Raw genomic sequence first — 14915 nt, forward strand, 5'->3', positions numbered from 1 at the left:
CTCCTCATTACTTCACAAATCATCAAGGGGCCAATGTGTGAAACGTTTATATTACCACAACTGATAGCCAGAAAGAGAGCAATTGCAGTGTCAACAACAAACGAATCTGAAAACTTCTGAACATTCTTTTTAACATGAACACTTGTTTGCAGATGAGCCTGTATCTACAAATGCATAATATTTTGAAGACGAGCGCCCTAAGCCAACCCCCGTCCGTTCACACATCAGTCCTCCACTACTCCCCCCCCCCCCCCTCCGTCCTCGTTATCAAAGACAGGAGAAGTCATGTAGGCTGATATCTGCATTGGAAAAGCAGTGACTTATGCAGAATCATTATATCCTTCACATTACACCATAGAATGCCATAATAGTTGAGAACTATTAGAAAAAATAAGCGGATTAAGAACAAATAATACAATAATTATAACCAAATTTAATGTTAATTCAAGGATAAACCCGCAAATTAGGCCAACGATAATGCCACAACAACGGTGCAACGTTTATTTAAATCTACAAGTAATACAAAATTGTTTTTTCCGCAAGGTAGAGTCAACATCTAGAGTATTACCAGAAAATCCCTGCTCCCTGAGTCTAAATGAGACCCGTCCCCAGTGAATTTTTGGTACACTGTTAGCCATAAGAATGATAAATACATCATGTAGAGCAGCTTTAATATCGTGCATATCTTGTATGTCTTATGTTAAGTATACAAGGCAGCTGAATTTCAGGCGCTTGTTGCGGTCAGTACAGGGATGGTTAATGCTGGTTGTGCATAACTCTGGAGGTGTCCGATGATGTCTCATATGAGCTCGATTGCAGACAGTTCTGGTGATCGAGCAGACCAAGGCAACACGTCGACGTTCTGTATAGTATGTTGGGTTACAACAGCGGCATGTGGGAGAGCTGTATCCTGTTTGAAAACACCCTGTGGAATGCTGTTCATGAATGGCAGCCCATAGCAGGTCGAATCACCAGACTGGCGTACAAATTTGCAGTCAGGGTGCGTGAGATAACCAAGAGAGTGCTCCTGCTCTTATACGAAAACACACCCCACACCATAACTCCTGCTGTAGATCCAGTGTGTCTAGCACTCAAACAGGTTTGTTGCAGGCCCTCAACTGGCCTCCAACTAGCTAACACACGGCCATCTGTGACAACCAGGCAGAAAACACAAAAGACCTCCGCCCTGCCCTCCAATAAGATCTCACTTGATACCACTGAAATCGCATATGGCAGTGGTTTGGGGTCAGTGAAAAGCACGCTGCAGGGCTTCTGGCTCGGAGCTGTCCTTGAAGTAACCGATTTGTAACAGTTCGATGTGTAACTGTGGTGCCTATTGCTGCTCAAATTGCTGCTGCAAATGCAGTACGATGCGCCAGAGCCATACTTCCAACACGACAGTCTTCCCTTTCGGTAGTGTCACTTGGCCGTCAGAGGTACGGTCTTCTTGCGACCGTACATCCTCGTGACCACCACTGCAAGCAATCATATACAGTGGCTACATTCCTGCCAAGCCTTTCTACAGTAAACCAGAAGGAACACCCAGCTTCTCGTAGTCTTATTACACGATCTCGTTCAAACTTTGTGATGTGTTGATAATGGCGTCTTGGTTGCCTTAAAGGCATTCTTGGCTAACGTCAACTCACCACGTTCAATCTCAAAAGTAACTAAAGTTCACGACCGTTACAGCCTGTATTTACAGCAAACCCGATGCGCATCCTCTGGGAACGGCGCTACTAGAGCCACTATTATGCGTCTGGCGTGAAATCTGACATCATATTTCAGAAGTAGTAACACGCCCACCAACTTCGTTTATGTCGCACAATTACTGTACTTCTTGAAGTTGCAGTTTTTTCCGTCAGTGTATTTATGATGTGGCAATAGCTGTTTTATTACTATTTGACAATAAATGTTTAGAAAATGACTTCTACGATCGAATACAATATCATGTTAGTGTTCTATGAAGCTATTTTTTTTCACAAGATCGGAAATTTCAAGTTTTAAGTAATACTAGTCAGCGGAAAAATGCTTGTGTCAGAGCACGAAAAGGCGACTATGTTCCTCTTTAAAAGACTCCGACAGAAAAAAAACGTAAACAGCTGCCTCAGTACTGATTCCACCTTCTCACCAAAAATTTTGGCAAGCAAACATATTCGCGCTCTTTTACCACAAAACACTTTCAATCCTTTTGCCCAATCTCTCTTTACAATTAGGCCTTCATATTCAGCATCACCCTCTCACTGCCACTGTCTGCATATGTCTCTCTCCAACTGTCTCCTTTTTATCCCATTGATTTACAGCATGTCGTAGTTGCACTGACTTCTCTCTCACGTACACTTTCTCCCTTTACCTTCCTTCCCCACTGTCACTATCTTCTCCGTATCTCGGCAGCTCAAAATTTCCGGGGGGCCAACTTATTTAATCTCCTATACCCACGTGTTTAAAATTTCGGTCCAAAACGCACCCTTCCCCGTACCTACGTGTTAAAGTTCGTCGGTCGGGGACGGACCAGACTACCCAAAACCTCTGGATAGTCTCTACTCATCTATATTTTTCATTTCCACTGTCTCTTCCCTTTTTCTCTCCCACTGCTATCTCCATCCATTTCTCTTCCTCTTCAACTGCCACTGCTTCTCACAAACCATCAATTTCTCCTCTCTCTTTGGCTCCCACTGCGATTGTCATCATCCATCTCCCTTCCACTTTCACTGTCAATTTCTCTCGCTACATCTACATTTGCATCACACTCCGCCTCCTCATGGTGTGTGGTGGACCGTAGATCTGGTTCCAACAACTGATCTGCCCTACTATGTTCCACTTGCGAATGGCGCGTGGACAGAATGATTGTCGGTACGCCTCTCTATTAGCTCTAATTGCTGAAATTTTCTACTCGTGGTCATTACGCGGGCTGTATATGCAAGGAGGTAATATGTTGTCCGACTTTTCCGGGAAAGAGCTCTGGCGAAATTTCAATAGTAAACCCTCTGTGATGCAGAACGAATCTCTTATAACGTCTGTCAACGGAGTTTTCTGAGCTTCTCGATAATGCACTGCATCGACTAAACGATCCCATGGCGAAACGTGGCGCTCTTCGATGAATCTTCTCTCTCTCTGTCTCTTTTTATCAGTCCTACCTGGTACGGATCCCATGCTCATGAACAAAACTTAAGAATCGATGGAACAACCACCTTTTAAGCCACTTCCTTCGCGGGTAAGTTACATTTCCTTAATATTCTTCCTATGAATCTCAGTCTGGCATCTGCTTTTCCCACTTTTTGTTTTATATGGTTCAAATGGCTTTGAGCACTATGGGACTTAACATCTGAGGTCATCTGTCGCCTACAACTTAGAACTGCTTAAACCTAACTAACCTAAGGACATCACACACATCAATGCCCGAGGCAGGATTCGAACCTGCGACCGTAGCGGTCTGTTTTATATGGTCGTTCCACTTAAGGTCACTCTGGATAGTTACTCCTAGGCATTTTACGGTAGATACGGCTTCCATCAATTTGTGGCAACAGTGTTTTTGTAGAGTGGTAGATTTCTTTTCCTTTATAAGCATAATATATTACATTTACTTACGGCCAGGGTCAACTGCCAGAGCTTGCACCATTCATCAACTCTCTGGAAGTCATTCTGAATCATCTGCAAATAGTCTTAAAGAGCTTAAGAGCGACGTGTTGAGTTCTATCCGCAAGGAGGTTCTGAATACAGTCTCAAATCTGGTCCGATACTCGATAATCTCGTATTTTTTCCACTAATCGGCAGTGCGGTAAGTTGTCAAACGCCTTCCTGAATTCAAGGAAAATGGCACCAACCTGAGCGCCGCTGTATACGGCGCTGTGAATCTCATGGAGGAACAGATCGAGATGAGTTTCACAAAATCTCTGTTTGCGAAGGGAGGGGGGGGGGGGGGGGGGGGGCGGCGTTCTCTAACCTAAAAAAAACCATGTGCACACGACAAGTACTCCATTACCCTAATATGCTTCCTGCATGTAGTGCACGCCAGTCCTGTCAAGGAGAACCAGACAACTCTCCACCCGGCAGCAGAAGTCGAAAAATTCGCATCCGACCCTGGGTACAATGTTACAAACAGCCAACTTAACTGCATCCCAAGTGCTGTGCTAACTGCCTTCACTAGATCGGCCAACCACCGAAAGAAGGCGAGGGTGGTCTCAGAACCCAAGACGTAGGCATCATTCGTACCAACATGTGTTACTATTTGCAGACAGTTGTACCAAGTATGCTCGATAGCCGCCGGCAGGGCCTCCTCCACGCCACGGCTGAACTCCCCCCTCCCCCTCCCCACGGCAAACATACCGAGTGCAAATTAACATTCTTTCTCACCCAGCGTGCTATTTTGCTATTTCTCTGAGGGGCTACACCCACCCACCTAACATTAAACCACTCAATGACTGGCATGCCCACATCTCCATTGTCCAGACGGGACTTGAAAACAGGCATGCTGGTTCAGTATTATAAACACTATGTAGCGCCTTGTACCTGTTGCTAAGGCGAAAGGAGCCAACCATGCGGCGTGTTCCTCTCTCGCCCAGTGGCACGCGAACCAACCACTGTCTGCCACTCACTTTCGAGTACTGAGCAGTCAAGATTAACTTAGAAAGTACTACTAGCAAATACTACAAAAGAGAAAATTACCCGACTGTGGCGCTACTGAGAATGGAATGTACGTAAAATATAACGCGGAGAATAAAGAAGCAATAAAATTCACACTGCAGCGTTCTCACTATAGCCTGATTCCACATGACCCGCAAACTCTGAAAGCAAATATAAATTTTTCTACTGAAAATGTATCAGTAGTTACTTTTTACCAGAAACTCTGCTTAATCAAAATCAGCTGCAGGAAATAAATATGCAAACTCCAATGAACTGATCTAAACTATACACTGTATATTAACACGCGATTTAAACGTAGAGACGTGACATGGCTCTTCTGACGGCGGAATGTTACACGACGAATCCGCCTCACATAAGGCTGTGGAATGAGATATCTTCGGAATAGTGCAGCAACTTAAATCACTTCATAGAAGCAATCTTCCGGTCTAGAGCGTATACCAGTTAGGTTCCTTTCAGAATATGCTGATGCAGTGGCTCCATACTTAAAAATCATATACAACCGCTCGCTCGACGCAGATCGAAAGATCCATACCCAAAGACTGGAAAGTACCACAGGTCACACCAGTAGTCAAGAAATGCAACAGGAGTAATCCATTAAACTATAGGCCCTTATCATTAACGTTAATATGCAGCAGGATTCTGCAACATATATTGTGTTCGAAATTTATGAATTACCTGGAAAAGAATGGTCTATCGACACAAAGTCAAAACGGATTTAGAAACTATCGTTCTTATGAAACACAACTAGCTCTTTACTCATACGAAGTGTTGAGTGCTGTCTAAATTGATTCCATGTTTCTAGATTTTCTGAAGGGTTTTGGCGCCATACCTCACAAGCGACTTGTAATGAAATTGCATGCCTACTAAATACAGTCTCTGTTATACGACTGGATTGGTAGTTTCCTGTCAGAGAGGTCACAGTTCTTAGTAACTAACGGAAAGTCATCGAGTAAAACAGAAGTGATTTCTGGCGTTCCCCAAGGTAGCCTTACAGGTCCTGTGCTGTTCTCTATCTTTATAAACGATTTACGAGACAATCTCAGCAGACGTCGTAGGTTGTTTGGAAACGATGTTTTCGTTTATCGTGTAGTAAAGTCATCAGAAGATCAAAACCAACTGAAAAACGATTTAGTTAAGATATTAGTATGGAGCAAAGTTGGCACTTGATCCTAATTACTGAAACTGTGAGGTCATCCACAGGAGTGCTGAAGAATTCGCTAAACTTCGGTCGAAAGGCCGCAAATTCAAATAAATACCTAGGAGTTACAACTGAAAACAACTTAAATTGGAAAGAAGACACAGAAAATGTAGTTAGGAAGGCGAACAAAAGCGACTGCCTACACTACGTTTGTCCGTGCTCTACTGAAGTACTGCTGCGTTGCGTGGGACCCTTACCAGATAGCATCAATGGAGTGTAATATTTCTGGCTATAGTGCCATCATATTCGGCTACAAGAAGCTCTTCTTAGAGTATCTGAGGAGGCAGCACTGACAAGATGACGTTCTGTGGTGTGAGGTACCGATGACAGATGGTTCGGTATGGATCATAAGAAAAACCGCCTAAATTGTGGTCCTTCTCCACGATTAGCTGCTGCGTGCAGCAGTTGCGCGCCAAAATGACAGCCTTCTGTTATTAATATTACAAAAACTAAAAAGTGTATTTACTTGCATTTCATATTAAAGTATCTCTCAATAGCGCGCTACAAGTCCATTATTTCACAAGTATTAATAACTAGCAGAATAATAAACAATTGCTAAACGGAAAGGCATACGAAGCTCTTCCAAGATCTTCGGACCATGCCTAACTTGGATGGCGGGCGAAGTAGTTCGGCTGTAAGATCATAGCTGGTTCTGCATTGTCGGAGGACAGATATGTTGTCTGCCGCGGTCGGTGTCAAATAAGACTTGATTAGCATGTCTAGTTTGTAGACTGGAGAGCTGATTCGGCAGTCTCGGAAGGCTGACATGTCCGCCGCGATGTAAGTTAAGACTTAATTTGCAATGTCTAGTATATAAATTTGAGAGCTGGTTCGGCCGTCTCGGAGGACAGACATGCTATCCGCCACCATATCAGGTAAGATTTTATTAGCAAACTCTGGTATTTGGATATGTAGTTAAGAACAGTGTGATAGCCATTACGGTACTATGCAGTTCATTATTTTATTGAATAATGGGAATTATTTGTGACTCTAAAGTGGAATGTAATTGTGCAGTTTCTCGTGTTCTGCTAATAAAAAGCGATTGACTTCCCGTATAAATAAACTGATTGGAAATTTAATTATTTCTAAAATATTGGTTTCTCGCTAACAAGGGAACCTCCCCATCGCACCCCCCTCAGGTTTAGTTATAAGTTGGCACAGTGGATAGGTCTTGAAAAACTGAATACAGATTAATCGAGAAAACAGGAAGAAGCTGTGTGGAACTATGAAAAGTATAAGCAAAATATACAAACTAAGTAGTCCATGTGCAACATAGGCATCATCAAGGACTATGTGAGCTCGGGAGCGCCGTGGTCCCTTGGTTAGCGTGAGTAGCTGCGAAATGAGAGGTCCTTGGTTCAAGTCTTCCCTCGGCCGAAAAATTTAATATTTTATTTTCAAACAATTATCAAAGTTCAGGCACTCACACATAATCAACTTCGTTCTCCAAAATTCCAGGACATGTTCAGATTTTCTTGGACATATGCAGGATTTGACGGTCTACACACGGAAAAATTTGAAACGTTAATAACGTATGTTTTGACAGGGCACAGGGAAAACTGTGCGACTGTGAAACTGTTGCATTCCTTTGTTAAAGTTTATGTGACAAACTCTTATGTTTTCATCACTTTTTTGGGAGTGATTATCACATCCACAAGAAAACCTAAATCGGGCAAGGTAGAAGAATCTTTTTACCCATTCGCCAAGTGTACAAATTAGGTGGGTCGACAACATATTCCTGTCATGTGAAGCACATGCCGTCACCAGTGTCGTATAGAATATATCAGACGAGTTTTCCTGTGGAGGAATCGGTTGACCTATGACCTTGCGATCATATGTTTTCTGTTCCCATTGGAGATGCACGTCCTTTCGTCTACTAATCGCACGGTTTTGCGGTGCGGTCGCAAAAACTAAACTTATTATAGTGAACAGAGACGTCAATGAACGAACAGACAGATCATAACTTTGCGAAAATAAAAAAAGTAAACTTTTCACTCGAGGGAAGACTTGAACTAAGGACCTCTCGTTGCTCAGCTGCTCATGCTAACCACGGAACCACGGCTCTTGTGGGCTGTACTGTCCTTGATGTTGCCTGTCTTGCGCATGGCCTACTCAGTTTGTATATTTTGCTTTTTTTTTCATAGTTCCACACAACTTCTTCCTGTTTTCTCGATTGATCTGTGTTCAGTTTTTCAAGGCCTATCCACTGTGTCAACTTATAACTAAATCTGAAGGGGGTGCGATGGGGAGGTTCCCTTGTAAGAGTTTATTAGAGCCTCAAGATAACAGATTCACAACCTACGTGGTGTTTTCTGCATGGGACAACTGTAGAAGACTGCAGGTTGGTGAAAATTTATTAGAACTTATGTATTCCCCTCAGGGCACCTCGCGAGTACTGCAGTCTTAGTACAAATGAGATTGGTGACACGTCATCTGTAGCAACACAGAGGAGGTACGCCGAGGGAGGGGGTTTATCATATATACACTCCTGGAAATTGAAATAAGAACACCGTGAATTCATTGTCCCAGGAAGGGGAAACTTTATTGACACATTCCTGGGGTCAGATACATCACATGATCACACTGACAGAACCACAGGCACATAGACACAGGCAACAGAGCATGCACAATGTCGGCACTAGTACAGTGTATATCCACCTTTCGCAGCAATGCAGGCTGCTATTCTCCCATGGAGACGATCGTAGAGATGCTGGATGTAGTCCTGTGGAACGGCTTGCCATGCCATTTCCACCTGGCGCCTCAGTTGGACCAGCGTTCGTGCTGGACGTGCAGACCGCGTGAGACGACGCTTCATCCAGTCCCAAACATGCTCAATGGGGGACAGATCCGGAGATCTTGCTGGCCAGGGTAGTTGACTTACACCTTCTAGAGCACGTTGGGTGGCACGGGATACATGCGGACGTGCATTGTCCTGTTGGAACAGCAAGTTCCCTTGCCGGTCTAGGAATGGTAGAACGATGGGTTCGATGACGGTTTGGATGTACCGTGCACTATTCAGTGTCCCCTCGACGATCACCAGTGGTGTACGGCCAGTGTAGGAGATCGCTCCCCACACCATGATGCCGGGTGTTGGCCCTGTGTGCCTCGGTCGTATGCAGTCCTGATTGTGGCGCTCACCTACACGGCGCCAAACACGCATTCGACCATCATTGGCACCAAGGCAGAAGCGGCTCTCATCGCTGAAGACGACACGTCTCCATTCGTCCCTCCATTCACGCCTGTCGCGACACCACTGGAGGCGGGCTGCACGATGTTGGGGCGTGAGCGGAAGACGGCCTAACGGTGTGCGGGACCGTAGCCCAGCTTCATGGAGACGGTTGCGAATGGTCCTCGCCGATACCCCAGGAGCAACAGTGTCCCTAATTTGCTGGGAAGTGGCGGTGCGGTCCCCTACGGCACTGCGTAGGATCCTACGGTCTTGGCGTGCATCCGTGCGTCGCTGCGGTCCGGTCCCAGGTCGACGGGCACGTGCACCTTCCGCCGACCACTGGCGACAACATCGATGTACTGTGGAGACCTCACGCCCCACGTGTTGAGCAATTCGGCGGTACGTCCACCCGGCCTCCCGCATGCCCACTATACGCCCTCGCTCAAAGTCCGTCAACTGCACATACGGTTCACGTCCACGCTGTCGCGGCATGCTACCAGTGTTAAAGACTGCGATGGAGCTCCGTATGCCACGGCAAACTGGCTGACACTGACGGCGGCGGTGCACAAATGCTGCGCAGCTAGCGCCATTCGACGGCCAACACCGCGGTTCCTGGTGTGTCCGCTGTGCCGTGCGTGTGATCATTGCTTGTACAGCCCTCTCGCAGTGTCCGGAGCAAGTATGGTGGGTCTGACACACCGGTGTCAATGTGTTCTTTTTTCCATTTCCAGGAGTGTAGTTTTGCATCATCTCGGTTCAGAGAGTTCCGGAACCCGTACAGAAAATTGGAATAGAGATCAATATTAACATTATTTCCGCCCTGTTTATTGCTTATAAAAACCACACATTGCATGTTGTACCACCATACAGCGAGACCTTCAGAGGTGGTGGTCCAGACTGCTATACACACCGATGCCTCTAATACCCAGTAGCACGTCCTCTTGCATTGATGCACCTTCAGACGTGGTGGTCCAGATTGCTGTACACACCGATGCCTCTAATACCCAGTAGCGCGTCCTCTTGCATTGATGCATGCCTGTGTTCGTCGTGGCATACTATCATCAAGGCACTGTTGTCCAGATTGTCCCACTCTTCAGTGGCGATTCGGCGTAGATTCCTCAGAGTGGTTGGCGGGTCACGTGGTCCATAAACAGCCCTTTTCAATCCGTCCCAGGCATGTCCGATAGGGTCATGTCTGGACGACATGCTGGACACCCTAGTCAAGCGATGTCGTTATCCTGAAGGAAGTCATTAACAAGATGTGCACGAAGGGGGCACGAATTGTCTTCCATGAAGACGAATGCCTCGCCAATATGCTGCCGATATGGTTGCACTATCAGTCGGAGGATGGCATTCACGTATCGTACAGCCGTTACGGCGCCTTCCATGACCACCAGCGGCATACTTTGGCCCCACATCATGCCACCCCAAATCAGCAGGGAACCTCCACCTTGCTGCACTCGCTGGACAGTGTGTCTAAGGCGTTCAGCCTGACCTGGTTGCCTCCAAACACGTCTCCGACGATTGTCTTGTTGAGGGCGTATGCGACACTCATCGGTAAAAGGAATGTAATGCCAATCGTGAGCGGTCCATTCGCCATGTTGTTGGGCCCATCTGTACTGCGCTGCATGGTGTCGTGGTTGCAAAGATGGACTTCGCCATGGACGTCGGGAGTGAAGTTGCGCACAGTTTGAGCCGTAGCATGACGTCTTATGGCTGCACGAAAAGCATTATTCAACATGGTGGCGCTGCTGTCAGGGTTCTTCCAAGCCACAATCCGTAGGTGGTGGTTATCCACTGCAGTAGTAGCCCTTGGGCGGCCTGCGCGAGGCATGTCATCGACGGTTCCTGTCTCTCTGTATCTCCTCCATATCCGAAAAATATCGCTTTGGTTCACTCAGAGACGCCTGGAAACTTCACTTGTTGAGAGCCCCTCCTGGCACAAAGTAACAATGCGGACACGATCGAACTGCGGTATTGGCCGTCTAGGCATGCTTGAACTACAGACAACACGAGCCGTGTACCTCCTTCCTGGTGGAATGACTTGAACTGACTGCTCATGCACGGTTGTTTACATCTTTAGGCGGGTTTAGTGACATCTCTGAACAGTCAAAGGGACTGTGTCTGTGATACAATATCCACAGTTAACGTCTATCTTCAGGAAGAGAGAGAGAGAGGGGGGGGGGGGGGGGTTTAAAGAAAGGCAGCCCGTTATGTATTATCGAGAAATAGGGGAGAGAGTGTCAGGGACATGATAGAGGATCTGGCGTGGAAATCATTAAAACCAGAATGTTTTTCGTTGGGGCAGGATCTTCACACGAAATTTCAATCACTAACGTTCTCCTCCGGGTGCGAAAATATTTTGTTAATGCCACCCTACATGGGGACAAAAGATCATCACAATAAAACAAGGGAAATCAGAACTCGCAAGGTCAGATACAGGCGTTCTATGTGTACTCGCACTGTTCGAGAGGAGTAAAAGAGTATTAGTGTGAAGGTGGTTTGATAGATCCTCTGCCAGACACTGGAGTATGACTTGCAGAGTATCCATGTAGATGTATATATGAAGCTTTACGCAAAAACGGAAACGTATAGTAATTTCCTAAACACTAATTTACACCGTAAAACACACATAATTCACTTCCTAGAAAAAGTACGTAAAAAAACACAAATTAAACTAAATTATAGTGTGTTAGGCAACTGTTGCTGCTACTGCTATCGCTCCAGGCGCGTGCGCTCGTCCCGTTCTCTGCCACTTTCCCACCCACCACCACTCTCCCCTTTCTTTCTCTCCCTCTGGCACCATCTCTTCCCTCTTCCACCGTCATTGTCCCTCTGCTCCTCTCTTTTTCCACAGTAAAATGCGAATATTTGGTGAGGAAGGTGGCTGACTCCCCACTTTCTTGTCAAAATCTTTTAAAGAGAATCACATTCGCCTTTTTTGTGTTCCGACAGGAGCATGTTTCTGCTGATTCCCTTCTTATCCCTGCTACAGCAGGGTGTGCTGCTTATATAAAACGAATTCTGTAGGTCAGTGAAGTTTCGGAATTTTATTTATACAGCGTGTCTCCCGTAAGATTCGTCAGGCGCATTTTCTCTGGTGTTTTTCTTTTGCAACGTGTAGGTAGAGTCAGCCCAAAGAAACTCTGCTCATCATGTCGTTCATGCAATACCTAGCGTCGATATAGAGCGTCGATTTGGTTGGTTGACTGACTTTGGGGAAGGGACCAAACCGCGACGTCATCAGTTCCATAGGATTAGGGAACGATGGGGAAAGAAGTCGATTGTGCCCTTTCTAAGAAACCATCCCGGCATTCGTCTGAAGCGATTCGGGGAAATCACGGGAAACCTGAATGAAAACGACGGAGGGTGTGAACCGTCGTCCTTCCGAATGCGAGTCCAGTTTGCTAACCACTGCGCCGCCTCGCTCGGTGCGTCGGTTTGTTTGCCGCTACAAGTAAAAATATTTTAGAGTAGAATTTTACGTGCTCATTTGACAGAGCGTTCCCACATTAGTCTGTTCCGATATTCCTTTTATCGATGTGTATTAATAGGGACATTAAAACACGAAAAGTAACCAGCATCCAGCAGCGACAGCACCGCCCTGCCCCGCACTGCCTGCTATTGCCCTGCAGAAGCGCAGCTCAGTCGCTGCTGGGGTACTGATTATTCTTCGTGTTTTGCTGTTCCTGCACTGGATTAATCTGAGACTGCTCTATCGAATGGGCACGTAAATTTTCACTTTAAAAATCATTTTGTTTGTAATGGGAGACATACTGACGCTTTCTCTTGACACTGGGTGTCGTATGGAAAATCAGATGAGCTGGATTTGTTTGGGCTGACTCGAGCTACACGTTGCAAAACTAAAGTGCAAATACGTGCCAAAACACTACAGAAAACGTGCCTGACGATCCACAGGAGATACACGTTTACATACGTTAGAATATTTCTGGATACTTTGCTAATCGGAAATGTCTGGCTTATGATTTGTATCGAAAAAGAGTAAAAATTGTTATTTGAAATATTTTACTGGATTTGCAATCTATCCAGTTTTACATAATTATTGGCAGTCATTTTAAGTTCTTTTCAGGTATATTAAGACCATTATTAGCCAATTTTTTGCCACTGCAGTATCACTTTGGTCAATTTCTATGGGCGTGAAGTGCCCATTATACAGTGATAGAGCACCATTAAGTTTCATTGGTGAAAGAATGCTGACTAAAAACATTGTTTTGTGACCTCAGAACCCTTGCAGCGATCCTACAGCGCCATGGCAGTTAAAACTATATTTAAGCCTTATACCGGATACATAGCACTCCGTCTTCAGGCCACAAGTGGCCCATCGGGACCATCCGACCGCCGTGTCATCCTAAATTGAGGATGCGGATAGGAGGGGCGTGTGGTCAGCACATCGCTCTCCCGGTCGTTATGATGGTATTCTTGACCGAAGCCGCAACTATTCGGTAGAGTAGCTCCTCAATTGGCATCACGAGGCTGAGTGCACCCCGAAAAACGGCAACAGCGCATGGCGGCCTGGATGGTCACCCATCCAAGTGCCGACCACGCCCGACAGCGCTTAACTTCGGTGAGCTCACGTGAACCGGTGTATCCACTGCGGCAAGGCCGTTGCCCCTTATACCAGACATTAAGTGCATATTTTACGTGCGTACGTATGTTAACTTTGAACTTCTGGATCTTGCTAACTCGTCCGACCAGGCAACATGTTTCCATTATTCAGCAGTCTATTGTAGACGTTGCAGGGTCCACACGAGGCGTAAAGCATTTGTGTCGTGCAGTCATCAAGGGTAAACGAGTGGGCCTTCGGCTCCGAAAGCCCGTATAGAGGATGTTTCGTTGAATGGTTCGCACGCTAACACTTGTTGATGGCCCAGCACAGAAAACTAGAGCAGTTTGGGGAAGGGTTGCACCTCATTCACGTTGAACGATTCTCTTCTGTCGTAGTTGATCCCGTTCTTTCAGGATCTTTTTCTTGCCAAAGTGATGTCAGAGATTTGATGTTTTACCGGATTCCTGGTCTTCACGGTACAGTCGGGAAATGGCCGAACGGGAAAATCCCTACTTCATCCCTGTCTCGGTGATGCTGTGTCCCATCGCTCGTGCACGGACTATAACGTCACGTTCAGACTCAAATCTTGATAACCCGCCATTGTAGCAGCATTGTAGCAGTAACCGATCTAACAACTGCGCCCGACACTTGTCTTATACTAGGCGTTGCCGACCGCAGTGCAGTATTCTGCCTGTTTACATATCTCTGTATTTTGAATACACATGCCTATACCAGTTTCTTTGGCGCTTCAGTGTATATACTGGTATGTATGTGTAAGGGACGATCAAAAATCTGCATTTCAGAGTGTGGCTGCAGCGTGTATGCAACGTACCGCGACTCCGATGCGGGTATATACGCACCGACATGGAGGCATGGAATTAGTGAGCCATTCGTGCCTTTCCCGCGCGCATGCGGTAAATGTGTAAATGTGAACTATGGCGACGTTATTATCAAATGGGTACAAACAAGACTGACGCGCCATCATTCCTTTCTTGGCCGCCGCAAGACAAACACTGGTAGACATCCATCGGAGAATGAAGAATGTGTATGGGGCAGCATATCTGTCGAAAAGAACGTTGTGGAACGGTGTGCCAAGTTCCGTGCTGATCTCTATATTGCAAATGCCATAATACATAAATTACGCCAAATCAAATGGAAGACGTTCGATAACCCACCCAGCAGTCCTGATTTCTCCGAATGTGATTACCACGCCTTCGGTCCTTTAAAAAAAGGCGTTTAACGGTCGACGATTCCTGTCGGACTAGGATGTACGTCAGACACCTACGGACTTCTTCACGCAGCAGGACCCAGTGTTTTGCCAAACGGGTATCTTCACCCTG

General features: G+C 46.0%; 1 pseudogene; it reads right to left on the reverse strand.

The window, feature by feature from the left end:
• Positions 1 to 13521: 13521 nt before the first annotated feature.
• Positions 13522 to 13639, reverse strand: LOC124597248 (annotated as a pseudogene).
• Between the last annotated feature and the right edge of the window lie 1276 nt (positions 13640 to 14915).

The sequence above is a fragment of the Schistocerca americana genome, chromosome 2 (genome assembly GCF_021461395.2).
Source record: "Schistocerca americana isolate TAMUIC-IGC-003095 chromosome 2, iqSchAmer2.1, whole genome shotgun sequence".
Taxonomy (NCBI): Eukaryota; Metazoa; Arthropoda; class Insecta; order Orthoptera; family Acrididae; genus Schistocerca; species Schistocerca americana.